Raw genomic sequence first — 25,716 nt, forward strand, 5'->3', positions numbered from 1 at the left:
TGGTACTTCGTTCAGTTACGTATTGCTATACAAATGTGGGCACTAATGTGTTACTTATTTGCTCCGCGCCGGCAACTCGAATCAGTTGCCGCGATTTGGGGTTGGCCAGTTTGTTGGCCACAACAGTTGAATTACCGTAAATGGTGCGCCTGAAAGCCGAGTGAAGCCAAATAATTATTGTCGTTGTGATTTGTTGTTGTTAGTGTTGTGTATTTGAATACAAATATAAGTAAATAAATGGAAAAGAACGGACATGTACGAGGCTAGTGCGATAGCTCGTGATTTATTGACAAGAAATGTTACGCTGGCATTGTCAAACGAGTGGCAACTGTCATCAAGTTCAATTATTATAAATTTTTAAGCTAAAAACTGACTTATTAAACACATGGGTTAGAAATAACTAATATGTGGAAAAAAAATATACCTGAAAGCAGGATTTGTAGCTTAATTTTAAAAGTTGTGGTTTCTCATGCAAATGATAAAAAAACTCCTTTTTTTTTTGATTAAAAATAGCATTTCTTTTCTTTTAATACAAATTTTTACATTGCGGATTCTTCTAAAGCATAAAATTTCCTAAAAGTCTACCTCAGTGGCATTTTTTTTGCAATTCAGAAATTTGTATATTTAAAAGCTTTATAGAAATATTCTTTTCGCTGCTTATAGGCTCATTTTAACCTATAAATTCTATAGGATCGTTTTTGGCTCACCCTAGTGATCAGTTCATTTTGATTTTGACAAGAACGTCAAGCTGTGAACAAGTAAATGCTGACAATCTTGGAGAAAAGTCATCGAACAAGCTTGCCAAATGGCTTGTTTTTCCTAATAAAAACCACCTAAAGAGACTAAAGCAAAACTGGAGAAATAATATGTAAGCCCCGAAGAATAATTTTAACCCTGGACGTGCTTTGTTAGTTGATTCGGCTAACAATTATCGTGTTTTGCAAACAGCCAACTTGCGGATATTAGTTCTGATTCGAGCCACCGATGTTCCTATAAAAAACCTGAAATCAGAATCAAAATCGGCAACCAAATACAAAAATTCAGAATGAAATGACTGATAGTGACATTTTTTGATTTTTAAATCCTTAGTACTTAGTACATATGCAAAAATCATGACTCGGTACTCCACCTCGATCGTGAAACACACCAATTGAAACTCAAATCTAAAAACAAAAAAACATCTAAAAAAAAAGTACTACCAAAACTTTCACTTTAATTCGAATGTGAAGAATCGCCGACATCCATAACAGTCGCAACTTCAAAGCTCCAAAGATCAAGTTATATATTCCCCGACTCCCAGTTTATAAGACAGATATAGTAAAATGGGCAAGTGATTACTATACTTTAACCATGATTTTGAGAAAAAAATCGTCGACTACTAGTTCTTAAAGCAGACTTTGTAAAATAGTCAGGTGATTTCTAGACACCAAAATTATTTTGAGCGTGAAATACCTTGTAATAAACGGGAAGAAGTCCATGTATTTTAATAGATTACGTTTCGAGTTGAGCCATACTAATTAGATCACTGGAGTTTCCTTAGCAGCTTATAAGCTTCAGCAATTCTCGGACCCTCCTTATGTCGATCATTTTATAGATAGTTCGAAACTAGATTTATTGTTTTTTGAACCTTTCTTACTACAGTGGTAAGTGAAAATCCAATTCCGAAAAATGGTGGTTGGAAACAGAAGGAACTAACTTCAAGTTTTACTAACTTGAGTACAATAGATACCGCTTATGACCTTCAGCAATCCTCGGAGTCTCCGTCTATCGATCCATGAGTCGGGTTACCTTTAGGTCGTCAGTTGTTGGTTTTTTTTTGTAAGCTGAATTCTTCCGTGATATTCCAAAGGAGGGTCCATTCCGCAACAGACTATATATTTGTTATCCGTCTCCGTCTGTAAATAAATGATTAGAGAGACATTTATGTATATACTTCAATACTTGATTTTTTTAGCGAGCGTTCGTTGTTGTATTTTGTTTTTTTTTGCAAACTGAAATCTTCGGTTATATTCAAGTGGAGGGTTCATTCCTCAACAGATTATATTTTTGTCGTAATTCTCGGACCCTCCGAATGTCGATGCTAGATTTTTTAGGTTATCACACCCGAAGCGTCTTTGCTCAACAGAGATTATTTATATTATCATTGGGTTTATCGATCCCCGAACCCTTTGCTGGACCACACTACAATGGTCGGGTATGCTACAGCTTAAGTTCTCAGAGGAACATCAATCAAAGCGAATTTCAAAGCAAGGGACAAATTTGATCTCAATCCAAGTCTAAAACGTAGTAAAAAATATGGGTCGATATCAAAAACCAAGCAGGGATCGAAAAATTGAGCAATTTTGAAAAAAAAAACATACTAATTTTCTAAAAAAAAATTATTATGAGTATGAAAAAGGTGATGAATTTGATTGCGCATTATGTGACGATCCAAGTGTAAAACATGAGAAAAATTATGGATCGAAACCAAAAACCAAGCAAAGATCGGAAAATTGAACGATTTAGCGAAAATATTTACATTTTTTAAACCAAAATTTGATTCGGAAAAATATCTAAAATATTTTTCGCCCAAAAGTGTGTCTTTCGGCAATCCACTGTCCGTTCAAACGGCCACGGTATTCGTACGAGTGGTGCGTTGTGTGTGTTTACTCGCTTCACCTTGCTACGCTTTGAGCGTGCTCACACGCAAATGAAATAATTTCGCGTTTATTTGTTTTTAATGGGCAAATAATAAGCAATAAATCAAATGGTTGGCATATTAATATGCCGCACATATGGCGGGCTTGTCAAATGCCAGCAACAACAAAAGCAAACAGTAATTTTAATATGTACAACAACAAAAGCATGCTTACAGTAGCTGTTACAGCAATGCTACTATAAAATGACGGTAATGACAATAATCATATAATTATAAATTATACCAAAAACAAAATGCTTATTTACACAAATGTTCTCGTTTGCATGGGTGTGTGTGTGCATGTGACTTTAAGTAAATGACAAAGAGCAAATTTGTGCGATTATTTGTTCTAAATAAATATTTAAATTATATACTTGCTAAGCGAATTTTTTATATTTGAAAAGGTTTTTTATTTTTTCTTTAAATTTATTTTGGAATTTTCTAATTTATGCGAAATATGATACTAAGTTTTTGTTGTTGTTATAGCGAATATCTAGATCGATCCCAGTTTAAGGAAAATCGCAAAATACGAAAATCCGAAGTCATCTAGCGGCAAACTCTCCTTATAGAGGAAAGGAGGAAAGGGTGTTAGGTGAGTGGTTTTGTTTAAATTGATCTTAAGCTCGATTCAAGAGTTTCCAAAGCACTTGGGAGGCGCATCTTGTGTAAAATTAAATTAAATGTTTTTTAACTTTAAGCAAGTTTTTCTCAAAACTTCTTATTCTTTCCTTATTGGCGTAAACGGGTTTACAACAGCGCGTCAGTCATTCTTCCCTTTCGCTGTTTGGTGCCAATTGAAGATTCCAATGTAGCCAGGTCCTTCTTCACCTGGTCTTTCTAACGAAGTGGAGGTCTTCCACTTTCTCTGCTTCCCCCAGCGGGTACTGCGTCGAATACTGTCAGAGATGGTGTGTTTTCATCCATACGGACGTCATGACCTAGCTAGTGTAATCGCTGTCTCTTAATTCGCTGAACTATGCCAATGTCGTGGTATAACTCGAATAGCTCATCGTTCAATCGAATACGATATTCGCCGTTACCAATACGCAAAGCACCATAAATCTTCCGCAGAACCTTTCTCTCGAAAACTGGTATCGCTGGCTCTTCAGATGTTGTCATCGTCAATCCCTCTGCACCATATAGCAGGACGGAAATAATGAGTGACTGTAGAGTTTGGTTTTTGTTCGTCGAGAGAGGACTTTACTTCACAATTGCCTGCTCAGTCCGAAGTAACATCTGTTGAGCAAAGATATTCTGCGTTGGATTTCGAGGCTGACATTATTGATGGTGTTAATACTGGAAAGGAGGAAATACTGGCTCCAAGATAGCAGAAATTATCTGAGACTTCGAAGTTATAACTGTCGGATCCAAGTCGCGAGTGTGACGACTTTTTGTTTGCTGACAGGAGATACATATTTCGTCTTGCCCTCGTTTACTACCAGACACATTTACTTACCTTTCTTATCCTGTCTTAGGACATTATCGACGTACTCCTGCAGCTTTATACTCTTATAGAAGTTTGTATCTACTCGATTAAGCTCTGCAGCTCGAATTATTTTCTCCAGCAGTAAATAGAAGCAGTCGTACGATAGAGACTCACCTTGTCTGAAACCTTTTTTGCTATTGTACGTTTCGGAAAGTTCGCTGAATATTCTTACCGACCTTTTGGTATTGCCTCCTTTAACGGGTCTTTTCTTACATTTGGCGCATGTGAATATCTGGTCAGTTGTTGATTTTCCTGGCCTAAAGCTGCACTGATCAGGTCAGGTCTTAAAGAAACTGTAATTAATTTCTTCCAACCCTTTGCGAAGCGTTTATTTACTACACGAATAAGTAATACATTGAAATAGAAGAAGGCAATCGGTTTCGAAGTTGTCGTACAAATTTCTTCTCAAAGTTTCATATAAAAACTGGGAGACAAGGTTCAAAGTAAACATAGAAAAAAGTGGTTAGCGTAAAGGTCTATTAGCTATGTATAACACTCTAAACATTTTTACGGATGGCTCGAAAATGGACGACAGATTTGGTGCGGTGATATACTGTCCAGAGTTAGGCATAAGGCAGCCTTTTAAGTTGCCGGACCACTGGATTATATTTCAAGCTGAGGTCTTTGCTAATGTGAAACCCGTGGAGCTGATTTCTATGCATATCCATTGTCAACATTTATGTAGACAGACAAGCAGCAATCAAGGCAGTAATCTCGTAACGTATATCGGTCGGAAGTGTCTTGGGAAGCGGGGAAGTGGAAAGTGTTACCAGACGCAAGAAACTTCACCTCTACTAGGTGCCAGTCCACAAAGGCATCAAGGGCAATAAAATAATGGACAAGATTTCGCAGAATTGTGTAAAACTTAGTGAACGTTGGGAAACCCATGCATTGTTCATATGACGAGCTGCACAGAAGCATGGTAAAGAAAATCAAAACCCGATGGAGTGAGTTACTTGAGTGCAAAACTGCAAAAGCCATTTATAAAACGGTAGAAAAGACTGTAGGAACATTATCGGAATAATAACTGGTCGCTGGCTGGTGGCGACACATGCTCGCAGAATGGGGCTGACAGATCGAAAAGACTGCATGATATGTCAAGGCAAGGCAGCAAGGAAACAATGCAGCATCTCTTGTGCACTGGTTCCGCATTTGGCAAGACTACGGTGTAAGCAACTGGGCTCCCCACGGTATGATACATTGGTGGAGGTATCGATAGTGACTGCTCACTACTCACTCATGAATCTTGTAACTGAACTCCATCTGGTATCGCAAAGGACCAACACTGGTCTATGCGTGGCTCATTGATCTACCAGATTTACCTAACCTAACCTTATATCAAAGCAACAAAGAGTTCAAAAATGACAGTTACTCGGAATTAATAATATGGATAACCAAAAATTTCATTAATGTTTTTATGATATTGGTTGACTTACATATGTATATGTATACTTTCTGTATCTTGTGCTAAACGACTGAAGTTCAAAGAAATCGTGTTTTGGAGCAAAGTAAATATTACCTGAGAATAGAAGTTAAGACGTTCAGAACGTATGTAGCTTTCATTTTGAAGAAAGATACTTATAATAGGAAGAAAAACGGAAGGGAATTTCCATTCGTTGTCATCTCGAAGATTTCCAGTTTCAGAAAAATAACAGTTCACACGAGTTTGTTTAAAATCCTTAATTACATGAGAATATTGATGGTTAAGCTTCAGGGCTGGGATAAACAAGACAATAGTGTTAAAGATCTTGACATTGCTTCAGAAAAGTTTCTCATAATGAAATTCCTCAGAACGTGATATTTGGTGAATAAATTGAAAAGGAATAGTAAAGAAATACGAGTGTGATTGGTCTAGCATATGCTCCAAAATTAATTAGAAACACCTACCAGAATGTTAAACCAGTACATACGCTAAAATACTCTAGTTTTTTCAGCAAACTCAAAGGTTATACTTGCATGTTTTCGGTTTTTAAAATTTATCATAAATACATGTTTCAAAAATGTAAGCTTATAAAGTTCTATTCTTATTATCAGCACAATATTTCTGTAATTATCGGTTCCTTTGTGCCATTATTGTGCTAAATATATTTACGAAATATTTTAGTTTTATTTATGAAATAAAATATTTACATAAATAAAACATATGCTTTACATCGTCAATCTCATAATCGGATAATTTAAGTTCGTTCATTGTTTTTTCGCGTTGCTCTCATAAGCCCTACCATAAATTAGGCCTGCGTCTTCAACGATTTCTAAACAAATTCCTCCAACAATAATAGTTTCATTCATTTTTATATTCGAATCTTTTTCTTTACAATATTGGACAATTTCTATCCCTTCGACTTGATTCGGGTTTTCAACAGCTTTAACCACCTGCTAAGCCCTTCAATGAATTTCTACAGATTCATAATATAAATATGTGTGTGTGTCTGTGTTTCTGCGCCCATTCCCGTTCACAATGAATTGTCGTGCTCGCATTTTGCTCCAATCGTCCCGTTAAATATTCATTACTACTAGTCCAGAGTTGTTATAATCGTATTAATTTTCATTTGAATGATCTAAATATGATAAAATTTGACAATCTCTTGCCAAGCGCGATCATAAAAATAAATGAGTTACCGATCGTAAAAATCATCGACGCTTGGCGCAGCGTGATAAATTAAATACATGTTAATCCGAACGCGAGACGAACACGCGCACAGTGGGCTGGAACTGTTAAAAGTTGGAAAGTGTTACAAAAACATGAAAATGTATTATTTGATTCACCCTACTTGTTGCTAGAGAGCTATCCTCTCCTTAAGTTAAGTAAAATACTCAAGGTATGGAGTTAAGGTTATTAAGGAGGGCTTGCCTCAAAATGCCTCATGCGTCTAATGAACTTTCGGCAAAGAGACGAGGAAAAGTCGGCAAAAAATAAGTGTCCACAGCCTCCATCGGGGCGGCACCGCGGAAGAACATACTCACGAGAGGAAGCTAACAAGGTGACGAAGGATCATACACCGATCAGCACCTGATGTGCACAGACGTCGAAGAAAATCTTGGGAAAGCCCTCATCGGAATCTCGCAATGAATTAGTTTGACAAAAGGCTGTTAAGAGCAGTATTCAGTAATTTCTGTAGGGAAGAGTGACATCTCACCGAAATGGCTGCCATGCTAATGCCGTTCTCGTCTCTTTCTCGTTAAAACCCAGGCAAGTCTTCAAGTGCGTTCAATGCATATCTGCATATTTTGGCCATACAGTTTCTGTTGAGAAGAGCTCCTGATAGGGACTTTCTAAGAAGTATACACCAATTTCATTGTATAATTTACTCTAATCTGAAAAAAATCTTTTCAGAAGATCATAAATTGTCGGCAAAGTTTTATATTAGCTCAATATTCGTGAAACCGTCGAAGTTAACTTCTAGTTACTATGTAAAAAACGCGATTGTCAAGCTACCTTCGTTCGAAGCCTGATGTTCAAGTTAATGTGGGACGTACGAGACTTGGATCCGTTCTTCCATAATCTCGAAAACTGATCTCTACACTATATTTTATATAATATGCTGACTTTCTTTGTTTAGAGTAGGTGGAAAAATAATGGCTGTAGATAGTTGATTTTTTTTTAGTATGGAGCGATTTAGTAATGGTGCTCCGAGACAATTTTCGACGGAATAAGTCATCGGTTTGGAGTTCCTCGATCATTTATGCCACGTAATAATAAATATTCAACTGCAATGTTACTTAAAAATGGCTGCGAAATATGAAATCTCGCAACTTCTGACATCCAAAAGCTACTAGTTTTCTCAAATCGATGGCTTCACAATATTTACTACATTTTCTAGGCTGCCACTGTCTCAGACACCAAATTTATAACCATAATAAAGAATTAAACACATTTCTGGTTGGAAAATTTCAAGAAAATGGGGTTATCTCCACAATGCTCTGACACGAGATCGAAAGAGAATCATCCGAAATGCTGTGTTCCGGAATCCACAAGGCAGTCGACGGTAAGGTCAACCATCTTTAAGCTGGAGAAGAAGTTTGGACATATGTAGAAATATCTATGGTCCAAAAAAGAGGGAGACGCCCTGGGACTTCAGCTCCCTCGCAGAGTCATTGTGTACGCTATATGAATAAATGAACACCAAAGACTTTCAGCTATATATTTCTTATATTTCACCCAGTCCTTCCTCCACGTTGTCCCACTGTGTGCTCCTCGAATATGACAAACTGTGACTAGCTAGCAAACTCGAGCAATTTCGTAAAACTTGTATTTATGTGCGTACACAATACACGTTTATAAGAAGCTTGACGTTGGAGCTGTGATAGCGGGTTCCGCTCTCATGTGGCTTTAACTGCGGCAACCTTTGTATGACTTGCGGCCTACTGGTTGGCGAAGTGATAAATAAATAAGAATATATTTAGAATTTGTAAATAGTTGGATCTTAATTTAGATTCAAAGATCTTTTTGTCATCAAAGCATAGAAAATATATAAATTGTACTTTTGTCAATATTTGAGGGAATTAATTCGTTTAGGTCATATTTAAATAAAGACTTCAAAAGCCTTCTTTTTCTCTTTAAAATGGTTAAAACACAATGCTGAGAAAGAATGTTAACACATTCATATTTGTATATACATATGTATGTATGTACATGTATATACATACATACATATGTTTTATATATAGAAAAGAGCATTCGGCTTTTGTTTACATTTTAGAATATGAAAAATTTATGAATGACAATTATTTAGTGTCAATAAAAGTTATGTCTGGGAATTTGTGAATTTTTAAAACAGAAACTACCTTTATTAATATATTTTATATTAAACTATACAACTGGTTTAATAAAAATATTTTTTAGATCGGAAGAGCACACGTTTTTTTTAAATTTTTTGAAAAATATTTTTTTTAAATTTTTTTGAAATTATTTTAAAAAAAAATCTTTCTGCATATCATGGAAATTTGTTTTTAATATAATTTTTGAAAATCTTGAAATTTTCTTGGTAGATTTATTTTTTCAATATTTCGAAATTTCTTTTTGATATTTTTAAAATTTTGAAATTATATAAAAACATTTTAAATTTTGTTTTGAGAATATTAAAAAAATTATTTTTGAAAGTTGTTTTAAATTTTACTTTTAAAACGTCGTGAACATTATTTGTAGATTAATTTTTTTCATATTTTAAATTTCTTTTGAGAATATTAATAAAAATTATTTTTGAAAATTTTGAAAATTGTTTATCAGATTTATTTTTTTGATATTTTGAAATTTTTTTTTATATTTTCAAAATATTCCTACGTGCATATACGTATGTATATAAAACTTATATTTAATACATTTTTTTGTAAGTATTAAAAAAAAATCTTCAAAAATTGTTTTAAATTTTATTTTTGAAAGTTTTGGAAACTTTTAGTAGACGTATTTTTTGAATATTTTGAAATTTCTTTTTAATATGTTTAAAATTTTGGAATATTTTACTTTTTTAATTTTTTCAATTTTCTTTTTGAGAATATTAAAAAAAAACCTTTTGAAAATTTTGAAAATTTGTTTTAAATTTTACTTTTGAAATGATAAAAATATTTTAGTATGTTAATTTTTTTAATGTTATGAATTTTTTTTTTTGATATTTTTAAAGTTATGTATTTTTTTTTTTTGAGAATATAAAAAAAAAATTCTTTTTGAAAATCTTGAAAATGTTTTAGTTGATTTATTTTTCTAGTATTTTAATTTTGCTTTTTGATATTTGTAAAATTTTGAAATTTTTTTTTAAATATTTAAAATTTGTTTTGATAATATTTTTATTAAAAATCTTGAAAAATTGTTTTTAATTTTATTTTCAAAAATCTTGAAATTTTATTTTAGTAGATTTATTTTTTAATTTTTTGGAACTTTTTGTTAATAGTTTTAATATTTTGAATTTTTTATATATTAATATATTTTTGTGAAAATATGAAAAAATTATTTTCTAATTTTATTTTTGAAATTATTGGAAAATTTAAGTAGATTTATTTTTTCAATATTTTGAATTTCTTTTTTTAATATTGTTAAAGTTTTGAACTTTTTTTATATATTAATTTTTAATTTAGTTTTTTTTGTTTTTGAAAACATAAAAAAAATTTTTTTACTTTGAGAATCTTGAAAATTGTTTTAGTAATTTTTGGACTTTTTGTTAAAAATATTTAAAATTAAGTTTCAAAAACTTAAAATCAAAATAAAAGTTATTAAAACAAAACAAAAATTGAAAAATAAATTTTAGAAAATTTTTTAATACGAAAAATATATATTTTTTTAATTTGGCTATAAAACACCACATCGTTAAAAATATACAAAATCGTTCAACTCTCGATCATAAAAATCTCTCTTTAAATTAATTTAATATGCCATTAAAATCATTAAAATTTTTTATTGAAATCGGACTGCTCTTCTAATTCGTTTCGGTTGTTAAATACGGTAATTAAATTTAACGGCAACAAAGTGATAGCGACCACACAAGCTTTATACCGAAACTTTATATGGAAAGTGATATGCCTTTAAGGCGCATCTCTTTTAACAGCTGCAAATGAGCAGAAGAGTTCAGAGAAAGACTGAAGCAGAGCTAAGTTTGGACTTCCGATTTCAGCAATCTCTACGTACTGCTTATAGAAATTTCAAAGCTATATAGCGCTTTTGAAAGTTATCATGAGCCTCGAAGCAGGTATTGTCAACTTACGGTATAAAAAATATTTTACAGATCTCTTGTCTAAAACTGCTGAAGCTTATTGCAAGCCACTGGCTAGGCTTCCTTAACCTATCTCTTTGGTATCATCGGCGAGTTGAAAGTTTTATTGAACGACGAGAGATCTTTAGTGTAAATGGTTTTATTTTCAGACCCAAGTCTACCCTGATTTAACTGTTTATATAGGCTTCGAGCCAAATAAGAAGTTTTAGAATATTTATTATCGTATTGTCATCCAGAAATCTTTCTAGAGAGAGAGTTGAAACAATGTTCAATCGAGGCAAAGTGGATTTAGGCAGAGCCAAATAACTTAGGTTTTGATTTTAAGTGTGGTTCTATGGAACCACAGCAGAACCCTGAGATGTCAACTCTTGTTCTTTTTCTTCTTAACAAAAGAGCGCAAGGCAAACTGTGCGAGCAAACAGGCATATAAATATCAAAATTATGAATATTTTAGTGCAGCTCAACAATATTTACACCCAACCACGACTGGGCAAAGAGAAACGCAGTACAATAAAAATTCAAAACTTCCAACAACAACAAATATTTATTCAAATTAAGCAACATTTTATGGCCGATTATGAATTTGTTTTGGTCGTTAAAGACACCATCCATCGATTGGTGATTTTTCTTTTGCACTTTTATTTTTATGTTGCCTGCAGATAAAGTCACCAACAAGCAGCATGATCGTATTAAAGCAACTGCGCACCCGCACATACATTAATATAAACATACACCTATAAACACACAAAACATGGCCAATAAATTGAAAGTAAAGGTTTGGCCTTATGCTTTAGTTTGAAGTGTTGACTCGGAACGCAGCGCGCTAGACATTTAAATTCGAGCTGGTTGTTGTTATCATCGGCAATTAAACTTTGTTGTAGGGCTCAACAACAGAAAAATGTTAACTTCGCTTGTACCGTTGGTTATAATGCCCATCACGAATAAAAAGTTTCCTTGTACCCAAGAACGGTTGGATTTTGTATAGCAACTATATGCTATAAAATTAAAATAATCTGAAGAATATATTCGAGGGATTATTCAAAGTTGCCTTGAACAGTAATATGGCCGAATTTCGTGAAGATATCTTGTCAAATGAAAAAGTTTTCCATACAGGGACTTGAGTTTGATCGGTCAGTTTGTATGGCAGCTATATGCTATAGTTGTCCGATCTGAACAATTTCTTCTGAGATTGAAGCGTTTCATTTGAGAAAATTTCTCGCCGAATTTCGTGAAGATATCTTGTCAAATGTAAAAGTTTTCCATACAGGGACTTGAGTTTGATGATTTTTTAAGAGCTTGATAACTTTTTTTTTTAAAAAAACGCATAAAATTTGCAAAATCTCATCGGTTCTTTATTTGAAACGTTAGATTGGTTCATGACATTTACTTTTTGAAGATAATTTCATTTAAATGTTGACCGCGGCTGCGTCTTGGGTGGTCCATTCGGAAAGTCCAATTTTGGGCAACTTTTTCGAGCATTTCGGCCGGAATAGCCCGAATTTCTTCGGAAATGTTGTCTTCCAAAGCTGGAATAGTTGCTGGCTTATTTCTGTAGACTTTAGACTTGACGTAGCCCCACAAAAAATAGTCTAAAGGCGTTAAATCGCATGATCTTGGTGGCCAACTTACGGGTCCATTTCTTGAGATGAATTGTTCTCCGAAGTTTTCCCTCAAAATGGCCATAGAATCGCGAGCTGTGTGGCATGTAGCGCCATCTTGTTGAAACCACATGTCAACCAAGTTCAGTTCTTCCATTTTTGGCAACAAAAAGTTTGTTAGCATCGAACGATAGCGATCGCCATTCACCGTAACGTTGCGTCCAACAGCATCTTTGAAAAAATACGGTCCAATGATTCCACCAGCGTACAAACCACACCAAACAGTGCATTTTTCGGGATGCATGGGCAGTTCTTGAACGGCTTCTGGTTGCTCTTCACCCCAAATGCGGCAATTTTGCTTATTTACGTAGCCATTCAACCAGAAATGAGCCTCATCGCTGAAAAAAATTTGTCGATAAAAAAGCGGGTTTTCACATTTCGAACCGAACACTGATTTTGGTAATAAAATTCAATGATTTGCAAGCGTTGCTCGTTAGTAAGTCTATTCATGATGAAATGTCAAAGCATACTGAGCATCTTTCTCTTTGACACCATGTCTGAAATCCCACGTGATCTGTCAAATACTAATGCATGAAAATCCTAACCTCAAAAAAATCACCCGATATATTGAGCCTCCGTTGTTTTCTTCTAAGTGTAATAAAATTCATAGCGAACTTAGTATACCTTGGTTCAGGGTATAAAACACCGATAGACCGCGTCTTCGGATCGAAATAGCAGCGAATGTACCAAAAATAGCACTTCACATGTGACTATTTTTTGTAGATACCGTGTTTTGTAAACACAAAAACAACCACAACAACAATAAATGTAGGCAACAACATTGATGATTTTATACTTTTGGTGGCATTTAACTGCAGACCCACAGCCAAGGCTTAGTCAGAAGCTCGTCTACTGCAGATCATGTTCGGTCTATTTGGTAGTTGTTGTTGTCTTTTGGTTTTAAATTTTTATGGTGGTCATTTGATGTTAGGCTAGTTGGCTATTTAGCCATTTTAATCGGACGCTGACAAATGCTCGTATAAGTTTGGTTTTAAGTGCCATAATGTCGTCGTTACCGCCGTCGTCTTCGTCGTCAGCTAGAAAGTGTCATCAAGGTTGGCGACGGGCGCGTCGACGGCTCATTTTATTGCCCTCAATTGGTGTACGATGGCATTGTTATACAAGCGTGTGTACATCTGCTGACTGACGTTAAGTGACCAGAGCTTTTTGGAGTTGCTAACTGCAGAGTTTAGAGTTATATCGCGGTTCCGCGGGATCAGTACACTTTAATGTTGAAAATTACTGGGATTTCGGGAAATGAATTCTTACTTTAGAAACTTTGGCTATGAAATCAATTCGTCGGTAACTCTCTGGGAGTGATTTCAGGAGTGACTGCTTTGTAAAAATTATGGATATGCAAAGTTTGAAGTTGAAGTGCTTATGATCGCTAAAAAATTTTGTCGTTGAGCTCCTACTTATATTACTGCCGGCATAAGTAAGACTAATATTTGAGTTCCTAAGTAGTTATGTAACTTAATATTTTGAGATTAGAGGGTTGTGAAAGTCTAAGTTATGGGTAAATTATTTGTTTCAGGGTCAAGTATCTAGAGAGTAGTACTAGTGGTACCCATATTGACATTAGACATACATACATATGTATGTATGATACTTTTTATATGGAATCTTTTATTGGCTTCAGAAACTAGCTCTAGTAATTTTCCAAAGCAAAAATAGGAGTAATCTCAGAGACCTATAAAAGTCTTGGTGGAAGTCTTCTTTCAATTCTTTGAAATGATATCGTCTTAAAAAATATTGGATTAAATGTGGATATACTACATAAATATTTTGCAGTTAAAAAATCTTCGTTAGACTATATCGAACAGTACCAAAACTCAAACCTATTTACGTTACTACAGGGATATAGTTAGAATCCCGAATATTAAAAATGTTCAATACTGTAATTTTCTCATGCAGTTTTCAACAAGCTTACGATCAATCCCGGCAGTAAAACTAAATTTTCGGGACTGCATAAAAATCCCGATCAATACCGAATATAAAGAAATTTTTTATCTTTTTTCATACGTTTCTTTGTTATTTTACGGTAAATCCCGAATATAGGGAGAATTTTCGGGACTACACTAAAACCGCGTATATCAAAAATGTGTAGTTATATCTATTTTCATACCTTCGCTTACGATAAATCCCGAAAATAAAGTTGACTTTTCGGGACTACACAAAAATCCCGAAATCCCGAGTTTTAAAAATCTTTGATGCCATCATATTTTATGTGCGTTTTCATAAACTAGCTCCAAAAAAACAGCAGGTTTTCGGGACTTCATTGCAGTCCCGAAATATCGGTATTTAAAGGAAAATCGCATACTTTCGCGTCTCAGACTATTTGGCTTGTTTTAACGACTTTTAACTGCAAAGAGATTTAAATTAAATAGATTACTTAGGAGAAGCGCAGAGGCATCAACACATTAGTTGCCACCAACAGCGATAGCAGGACTTACATACATATGTACATACATATTTATGTATGTGTTGTATGTTGATGCGTATGTACTAACGTGTGCATTTACATATCTCTACTGAAACATAGATTTACGCACATAATGCAGATAATTTCGAAGCTTAAATGACCAAGGTAGCGCAAGCGATTATAGTTACTTAGGTGGGTACATTAGGGTGGTGCTTAAAGATGGCTTAAAAGATTTTGATAACAAATTCGCCAAAATATTTCGAGTTTTCGATTTCAGGAATAATTCTTGAAACTGAAATTCAAAATTTTTCATATGAATTTCGTTGGCTATCCTAATAGTCTGAGCTTTTGTTCAAAACTTCTATGCCAATTATTTGAGCTTGCTGTTCCTGTTGGTGTAAAATTAAGCAAAAATATTTTTTTTCTTTTATTTAAGTGTCCCCCTAATGCCCGCCTGTTAGTGTTAAATTAAGAAAACATATTTCTTTTTATTTAAGCGTCACCCTAATGTCCGTATGTTTGTGTACATAACTATATTGTCGTCTGCACAGCCTCTTAAATTTCGTCGTACCGTTGCTTCGATTTGATGTTATTTATGCAAATCGCTGATCGCTGGCAGTTTAGTGGCGATCATAAAAATGGCTAATAAAAATCCAAAATGGTACTAATTTGGCCATTACCAGACACTGCCGCAACATTTATTTCCATACATATATACACATGAGTGTGTGTGTGTATAACTTTGTGTTCACTGTGTCGTTGGGTGGCTGCCAAACGCATTTTCGAAAAGTGTCTATGCGCATGCGCAGCAAGCAGCATTTGATGGCTAGGAATTTCAGCGTCTGCATTTTATGGCAGTAAACAACAACTATAAAAAACGGTAAACAATGTGTGAAAGCATTCGTTAGGTGAAGCGGTAAATCAACGAACGATGACTTTGAAGAAAAATTTCTTGCTTTTCTCTTTCATCTGCGGCTGTTAGCTGCTGTGGCGAGCACTTTACAGCGCCTCAAGATTTTTTTTTATAAAAATCTAACATTTATCCACACATACACATATTTTTTATATTATATTTAGACCACACACCCGCTGCCTCACTTATCGGTAGAATCAAAAGTCAATCTCTTTGAGTGCCACACAACACAATTGCCTCGTTTTCGATTGCGCCACATGCTAATTGAGTTGCACTGGCATTTACCACTTCAATGCTTCAACTGACGAGCCAGAAGTAGCCTAGCCTGTGGTCAGCTCTTCATATGCAACGGCCACTTAGTAATTTTTTTTATTTTCTTTCCAAGCAATTGCCTTTGTTTCAGCCCTTTAAAGCGCCTACTTGCTCGGAATATCATAATGTGCTTGTTGCCCACCAAGCATTCTCTTTAAAATTATTTTTTCTTAAATAAAAAATCAAATCAAATACTGTCTGAGGCGGTTAAAGACAACTCCAATCCAATCAAAGCTGTCAAAAGTTTTGAACTTCATTTCGAACCAATTCAATGAATTTTTTGGTGTTGTTGTTGTCCAGTTCCCACAGCAAGTCGTTGCCGCAATTGTTTTGATACGGACGCCGTTATGTCTGGGCAGTAATACAAATTAATTGCTTTAGACATCACGACGCCGGCCAAGTAAAAGTAGAACTAATCACCTCGTGGATTTCTTATTTTTTCGTTTAGACTGAAAGTGAAAAGGATATAGCAAAGTAAATTTTATGAACAGAAAAATAATATAATTACTATAAACTATTCTTATATTCCTAATAATATAACTAAGTAGTTATATGCTATGGATATGTTGGTACTATGTGCCTAAAAACACTAAAGTCACCTAATCATTTGCTCGAGTTAAGACCTACGATGTTCAAATGGTGCGTGGACTTACTTTGTCTTTGCTATGAATTACATGCCATTAATAACTGAAGTTATTAGGTTTATAGTAATAAGTGCACTGAATTCGGTTGGAATCTGTGGAGCGGTTTTAGAGTTGCTTGGGTTTGCCTAAGAGCTCATGGAAATATAGTACAAAATATTTTTGATTTATGCGTTTTCGTAGTTTTTTGTTTGCTTCTTAATTTAATGTCAATTTTATCTGCATTTGGTGCCTTTCATGAAAGCCATTTGCTTTGCTAACCAAACCTGACTTCGCATTGAGAACTATATCTATATAGATTCTGTATCCGCTTTAACGATTTGTTTCTCTCCAAATGTAACAGCTAATCTCAAAAAGTGTATACCTTAAAAACTTCGACACTTTTTAAAAATAGCGCTTATGAGTCTTATAATATTTGAAGTTCTTACGGCGAAACAGAATCTTTCCATATAATATTTAATCTATAGTTTTTCTTTCTTAGTTATTACAATTAGTTTTTCGTTGGTTCTCAAGTACCAGAACAAATATTGAGCCTAGAGACTGCGGCATTGTCATTCCAAAAGAGCTGCGACAAAATTTAATTATTCTTACAACTTAATTGCACTTAAATTCGGTGACTGCTCAATAATCCACAAAATGAGTTTGTAGCTCTGGGGATAGCTGCAGATACAGAAAATATTGCCAACTTTGTTGCGAACACTGCAGATTCTTTAGAACATACTTTCAAAGCATATAACTTACGAATAATTTTTCAGAACTTGTCAAAGTTTATTAGTTTCAGAGCTTTACCGGCAAATTTTGTTGTGAAGTTAAGATTTTCGACAGTGGTTCAAGTATACATTTAACAACGGAAAAAGAAACCAAAAATTATGTTTTATTAATATTTTTTTTTCCGGAACACCTTCCATTAGTGCTTTCATGGTAGTATCCGATACTCTCATAGCTGCTGAAGACCGCTTTCTTTTAAAGTCTTGGAAGTCTTTGGTCACTTTTTTGTTGCCTTCATCTGGCTTTTTACTAAAGCTCAGTATCTCTTAATCGGCATTAGTTCTGGACAGTTAGGTGGATTGCTTCTCTATTTATTAAAATCACTCCATGCCATTAGAACCACTTTAAAGCTATTTTGCTATAGCGACATAAAGCGAGGTCAGGCCAAAAAAACATGGACACTTCATGTTGGCTTAGAAATGGGAGCAATTTCTTTTGCAAACATTCCTTCACATAGGGTGTTGATTGTACCCAATGTAACGAATGAACTGCTTCTTTTGCCACAACTGCAAACTGCTTGCCACACATTTCTTTGGAAATTTTGTCACCTTTTTTACTATCAATTTGTCAGCAAAATTTCCTCGAGAATTGACGGTATAAAATTCCTGTACAGGTAGCTGAGAAAAGTCCGCTAAAACGTTGTTTTCATATCTTCCATTATGCAGCATTCGAATTTCTTAACAAAATCTTTCGTCAGCTGGCTAGCTCGTTGTTTTGCGGTTTCGTTCTTGACGGCGCTTCCTCCTTCGCCCTGCGTACGAAAGATTCCGAGCAGCCAGCCTTCCTCTTCAATTTCCTGTTCGAAATACTTGGGTCTTTCTTGAGAATGGTCATGTAGCCCATTTCGTGGTGCACAATTTTATTCGACGCAGTCCTTATATTGCTCTGACAGTGTAGTCGTTATAAATACAAGACTTCTTAGAATGGATTTTTATTATTTAATTCTAATGAAGTTTACATCTTCCAATGTAATTTCAATTTTCGAGACAATAGAACATCTCTGAGTTCGTACATTAATGCCCCGAAATGTATTTGCTTTTCAAAGATATATCCAACCCTATGTCTTGCCTTTTACTTAGTTTTAGGCTTTTTTTACCTTAGCCCCTCCAGTTGATAATAACTTCCCATTACCTAATCTGGTATAAAAGCTTTTCCCCTTTAGAGCGCTTCAATTACTTCCTTGGAAACTTCCGCTTCTCATCGGAAGCCGGACTGCTTAACTCTAATCCGCTAAACCTAACCTACTACCAACTCAAGACTACCCCACGGCACCACCGGTTAAGTATAACTTCGTGAGTTAAAGGGTTGGGTGTCAGCTTTAGCTTCAATAGATTTGTTATTTTCAGCTGTGATTTCGAACTTGTCACGGATCCGAACAATTATTGCTTCGGCGAAATTTGCTAGAGTTTTTCTGTCGACTAGCTTTTAACTCAGGAAGGAAACGCCTGGAAGTGGTCAGCTTTGGCCAAAAAGAGATAAATTAGGTTTTATCGAAAGATTGATGGTGACTCGCCAAGAGCTGCAAGAGCTTGGTTGGGAGGTTCTTATACATGCAACTGAAATTCTGGATCTAGTACTAAGTGATTACTACCTCTATAATTTTGCAAGAAAAATTTTATCTCAATAGAAGCTAGTAAAAATTGACTGTTACAGTTTTTTGCAAATATGAACGAGGGTTTTACGAAATTATCTTCAAAATATTAAGAAATCATCGGACAATGCGGTGTATATTTGACCCAAATCGGATCATTCTAATTTTCTTATCTCCTAAATCAACAAAATATTTTTTAATCAAACTCCTCAGTGAAATTCTACAGGTGTATAAGTCCAAGTTGGCACCACTTAAAGTGACTTTAGCTTCTATTCTTAAGACTACGATCCAACTAAAACAGTTTTCTACATCCGTCTCCAGTGATGTTGTGTATTTATGGATGAATTTTGCAGTTCAATTGTTCATGTGTTCTTGGTAATAGAGGTTAGGCAGCTGGACAATTGTTTGAACTTTTAATATTAAGAATTTAATAGTCCTTTCATAGTTTCAGAAGTTTAATTTTAACAACAGACCTCTCAAATTGGCGTTCATAGTTCCAACTCTGATTGATTTGGTCTCAAACAACTTCTTGCACCAACATCAATTAAAACTGGCTAGAACTCGAGCTCACCTTTATACAAAAAATCTGAAAAATGATTTTTCATATCTAAAATATCTTTCTTTTATCGATGGATTTAGTTGATTCATCAAAGCGAAAAAATGATACTGTGCCAAACACGTGCCTACAGAGTTGCATAGACACAGAGAGACCGGGCCACCACACGTCCATTTAATGATCTGCCACAAATCGTCTTAATTGGCGACTTACGCATTGCGGGTGACTCTGACTCTGACTCCAACAGTTTGTTTGTATGTAAATACATGGCGTTCGTGTTTGTGTGTCCTTTTGGTTGAACCTCATTAAAGGATAACTATGACAACAAGATAAGCAATAACAAGCAGCGCTTTGAAGCTTTCACTCACGGCCATATGGGTACATGCCACACAATATGCGCTTGTCAAGCAAATGCTGACTGCTGACTGGCTGTCGGAGTGACTGATGGAGATACACGAGGTATAGCATAACTGTATATAGTATAACTGTCAAATTGACGCACATGCGTCGCTTAAGGATTTTGTGTTGCTGCTGTTTTTGTAAATTAAATATTTTGTACTGTGTTGCCAATTAACGGATTATTAGCACAAACCGGCGCCTGAGCTGATTTTTGGAATTCGATAGCGCTGATTTGGCTTTCCATTTCAATATCGAGCTGACGAGCTTTTACTGAAGCGTGTGTGGTTGTTGACGCAAGCTTATATAATGAGGTGATATTAACGCAATGATAGCATTAACTAATATACGGTATAATAACGGTTATATTTTTGCAGATATATAGGGGTGTATGATATTTCTACGTAAATTCGCTTCATATTTCCACTCAAGTTCCCAGCTCCATGCCTCCGTTGTTTTGTTATAGACAGTATTTGCCCCTCGGTTACGTAGGCCGGAATGTCGTGGGAACGGCTCCATGAATCCGTCTCCACCAGCATTTTTTCGAGGGCGTTGTTCTACTCTAGTGGTCTGAGCTCTGTCGAGATGGCGATTGTATCTTCAAACAGTGAAGATAAAGGTACTCATTAATAGGCAACTTGACTGAATGTAGAAATTCGTCTTGAAAGGTATCGGAGAATAGTTTTGAACCTACCTAGAAATCAAATTTTTTCCAACGTAATGTTTTCAGTAAAAGCGTATCTCAGAGTTGAATAAAGTGCGATCGGGTTACGCTGTATAACAATAAAGCTAAGATCTAGGACTAAGACAACTTCTCAGACAGTTTTGTGATTGCATGACTCGAGTATAGTTTGAAGACGATTCAAATATGGACTTTAGTAAGGAAAAAAATGTGCTGAATTTTACCATTTTATCTAAAATATAGATAAAATAATGAAAAGCTTCGATTCCGATCGGTTCTCAAATGCTCAGGAGCTCAACAATGCATAAGAAACTGTATGTAATCATTTGAATGAGTCCCGATACAAAAAGAGCCCTATATATGGGTGCCATACGTGTTAATACAAAAAAACTCAATAACCCAATTTCCAGCTGCGAACTGCTGCTGAGTCGCCACAAAGTCGGTCCAATTCTGAAGTAGACCATTATTGGTAATAAAAAGTGGTCACTCACGGCAACGTCAAGTGAAAATGGCCAAGTTCAATCACTGTGGTCCGGTGCAAACTGTGGCCAAGCCAGAATTGACCTTGAGGAAGCTTTTACTATATGTTAGATGGGACTGGCAGAATCAGCTACCAGGTGTTGCTCCCCTATTGCTAAACTTCTTCGGACCTTGCACCTTGGTATTTCTGTAAAGATTTTGTATACGATAGATCTCGAGACGTAAAGTAAATAAATCCTTTATTTCAGTAACTTTCTCCGAGTCCTTTACGGTTTTGGTTGATAAGGACCTAACGCACTATCTTTAATAAAGTCTGCTATATTTTTTGAACCAGTACCTATTCACAAAGGTCTCTATTTATTAATTATTATGCAGTCGCCAATTTTAGCAGCAGCTAAGCTGTAGGAATGTTTGATTTTTATTGCGGTTCTTTTAAAATGAAGGCACTGTAGTGTCAAGGCTCAAGGTTCTGATATGTGGATTCCAAAATAGAACTAATTGAACAAATTTTGACGTTCGTTATCGAAGGAGACGAAGCAAAGTAATCAGCATTCAAGCCTTCTTTTAATTCAATAATATATTTCGCTTCTAAAAACAAGAATTGCGCCATCAACCGTTTTTTTTTCTTCCTGCTTCATGCTTCCAAAATAAATGGACGCTCACTTCCCTACGAGTTCAAACAAAAATTTTGAGATCAATTCGACAGAAATTTTGACATCGATCTTGTAGTGGGAGCAGGACCTCTTAAAGAATTTAACTTGGTTCTAACGTGGAAAAAGTGAAAAAGTTTTTAAGTTTAACTACTCATGCGGCTATCAAGACTAAGTAGTCTAAGTGGTTTTATAGGTCCAGAAGATCTAAAAATCTGTGTAAATTACGAAGCAAGTGCTAAACTATTTATCGGATGGTCGCCAAGACCAGATTTATTACATTTGCTCTGAGTTATTAATCGAAATGAAAAAATGGTAAAATAAATCGGTTTGATTCCGGGTTATGAGTCCGACTTTGAAAGTTTTAGGGATGTTTCTGAAATTTCTGTTTACATCATTCCAGTATCACATCTCAAAGTTGACTCTAACACAAATAAGATTCTTGTAAAACCTAATAGATGAGTTATTAGTCGAAATGGAAGAGTATATTCGTTTGATTCCTGCCGATTATTTCGGCTTTGAAGGTTTTAAGGTATACACAAATGTTTTTGATATTTTTGTTTAGATCGTTCCAATATCAGATCTCAAAGTGTATTCTGACACGAAGAAGAGGGTGAACTTAAGAATGTCGTAAAGTAAATAATAGTTCGAGTTAGCCAGGGATGGTTTTTGCTCTTCAGGCTATAAGGAGGCGATCTTCACACATGTCATGATCATGTGATCGAGTCAGCTCTTAATTTTGGTTCACTTGAGACCTTAGTGGTTTCGTAAGGCCTTATGATGTGTAGATAAAGTTATTAAACGCTCGGATCGCCAAGAGCCGATTGTTGGACCGTTATAATCTAATCGAGGAATCTCTTGTGGTATTGGGATCGTATTTGGTTCTAATAAAATTAGCGCAGCAAAAGTAGCAAAAGCTCTGGAAAGCTCTGCCAAAGCTTCGTTAGATTTGTAAGAAAGTCTGAAAAGTGAGTTTAAAGAGTTTCAACTTCAGTTTCATTTGAATACCAATTGGAAAGACACACAGTTACGCCCTTTTTATATTTATACATACATACAAACATATATACGAGTATATTTCATAACTTCAAAGCTTTCGTTGCCCCAACGCCTGCTCGCGTTTACCGCGCGTGGAATGAGCGTGTGCTCTGTGAGACGCTACTTGAGGCTACTTATTTATTAGCCACCGCAGTTGTGGCATGCCGCAACAGTTAAGTCAAGCTCACGGACACACGCCAACGTGCGCATAATTTGCGTGGTCGCCTAGCAACGCTCCAAATGCCGCCTAGCAACAGCCAATAGTGCCAATCAAACGGAGTGCCGGGCAGAGATTGCGCTGCAGCTTAAGTGCGCGTGTGGGTGGGTGGCTGTAAGCGGCAAGTTGCAATGCATAAATAAATACCCAATTAGCTGGATTTAGGCAAGCGCACACGTACACACGCGCACACTAAGGCACCGACACACAAATTGAAATATTAAAATTTTCAATATAATTTTTTTTGTACGCCAGTTGTTGCCACCTACGCACAGCGGCATATACATACGATACATAACATGAAATGCGTCCAGCAGTCTGCCACATAACTCACCATGCTGCCGATCAGTCTACCTGCCGCTCAGCTGCAACCCGCCCGGGCACACACCGGGCTCATGAGCCAGCAAGTCATTTGGACCAAAGCAGCCAGTTTGTCTGCGCCGACGTTGCCTCGAAATGCTTTTATGCCAGTGAGCCATCTAGCTGAGACTCGACTTGGGCTGGCTTGCATCCTCGCAGCCGTCAAGAAGTCTGTGGCAACTAGCGCTAGTCATTTTCTATGCTCGTATGTGTGTGTGTGCATTTGTGTTGGGTTGCCGCTGCAACTGGCCGAACTTGCTATGCCGCGTCATGCACACCTTTCGCACAGCGTGACGCTGCCATGGCTAACAATGTGCGCGCTGTTGCACGTTTCCAACATTTTTCGATTTTTTTCTTCTAAATATTTTTCTCGTTTTTTTGTTGTTTTCGATTTGCTGTCGATATTTTGTAATGCATTGTTGCTGCAGTTTTACAGCAAATGCTCGTGCGTTTTCCAATTTCGGTTTTATTTCCATTTTCATAATGTGCGAGACTTTATGACCCTTTTGCTTTGCGGCAAGGCGATGCCATGTAGCAGCAGCGGCAGCAACACCGGGAATGCACAAAAACAACGTTAAAGCGTAGTTTGGTACAAAGGTTAGCTAAGCGCTTAGAGTTTTGAGGTGATAAATGTACGCTTACGAGGTTGTCCGTTAAGTACTTTAGGTTGGGTTCGATAGTTGAACCAGAGATCGTACTGTCATAAAAACGGGTAAGTACTTTGCCTACAGAAGGGTAGATAAAACTTTAGAAAAAGAACAAGAGTTTGCTCCTTTTCGCTCAATACACTTGACCCAGTGATTTTCCGAGTTTTTTCCAACCATTTTAATTACATTTTCGGTCAGCAGGTCTTCAAAGCTGGTCTTCATGGCGGCACTAACCCTTATATTTCACTCAAATATCTCCGAGCAGATAGATTTTTCAAGTTTTGAAACAAAGAACTCCTACGAGGTCAATTATGTATCCTAGACTCAGGTGGGCCAGCAGTTTATAGACTAAACCGACTAATTTGGCCATAGTGAAGCCGCGGGTATGAACCGGATGCGTTGTTACGTCAGAAGAGCAATTTTATCTTTGCTAAATGGAACTGGTTTTTCGCGAATTCCGTTTTACTCTTCCCTTTGTAATCGGATTCACCTTTTGAATCCCAAAAAAACGTTGGTCATTTTTTTTCTGGTCGATAGGTCGATATTTCGCTTTCTTCGGAGTAGATTCGGCGGCTAACGTCCGCTAGATCTTGGACTTAGCAGTCTTTAGATTATACCTTGTGATTTTCACAGCAGTGGTCTATAGGATAATTTTTGGTTTTATTGAAGGACGTTCGCCAGGTAAAGTCTACTATACCTGAGTTTCTGGAATCTAAAGGTCGCGTCTTGCGAATTCTAGAAAACTGTGCCCACTTCCTATATGGTCAGTTGGACAGTTTCCACCTTTTTTAAAGAAAGTTTGCTGGCTAAAGTCCAGTGCAACTTAATCTTAGCAGTCTGTAGAATGTACCTTGTGATTTCCGAAGCATTGGCAATCACCTTTCTGGTCTATTGGACAGTTTTTGTTTTCTTCGGCGCAGGTTTGCCAGGTAAGGGCTTGATTTTTGGAATCTAAAGATCACACCTTGTGAATCCTAGAAAACGTTGGTCAATTCCTTAATGATCAGTTTTCGCCTTTTCTTGAGCAGGGTCGACGAGTGAAGTCTACCATTGCGAATTTTTCCTTGTGTCTGGAGTGTATCCGTTAGTACATGGTTTGTATGACAATATTTGCTTTCTTCGGAGCAGGTTCGTCAGGTAAAGTTCACTTTATCTTGGTCTCTGCAATTTAAAGATCAAACCTTGTGAATCCTAGAAAACTGTAGTCACTTTCTATATGATCAATAGAATAGGTTTTGCCTTCTTTTGAGTAGGTTCGACGAACGAAGTCCACTAGTTCGAATATACAGAAAACCCTTTGCATTGTGCTTAAAGAACATCTGGCTCTGCTGTGAAGAGGCCTCCAGGTTGCGCTGGTTATCTGCAGTGGCCGCGCATTTTCTGATGAAGATCTGCCAATACGAGATCATGAGTTTTGGTTGCGTTGTCCTCCTAGGTAGCCGTTTCTTCGGCTCGCTTGGGCGTGGGTACATCAAAAACCCAGGTGATGAAACCCGTTAAACCAATTTTAGAGGTTCGTTA

This window comes from Bactrocera tryoni, chromosome 2 (assembly GCF_016617805.1).
Source record: "Bactrocera tryoni isolate S06 chromosome 2, CSIRO_BtryS06_freeze2, whole genome shotgun sequence".
In the NCBI taxonomy this organism is placed as follows: Eukaryota; Metazoa; Arthropoda; class Insecta; order Diptera; family Tephritidae; genus Bactrocera; species Bactrocera tryoni.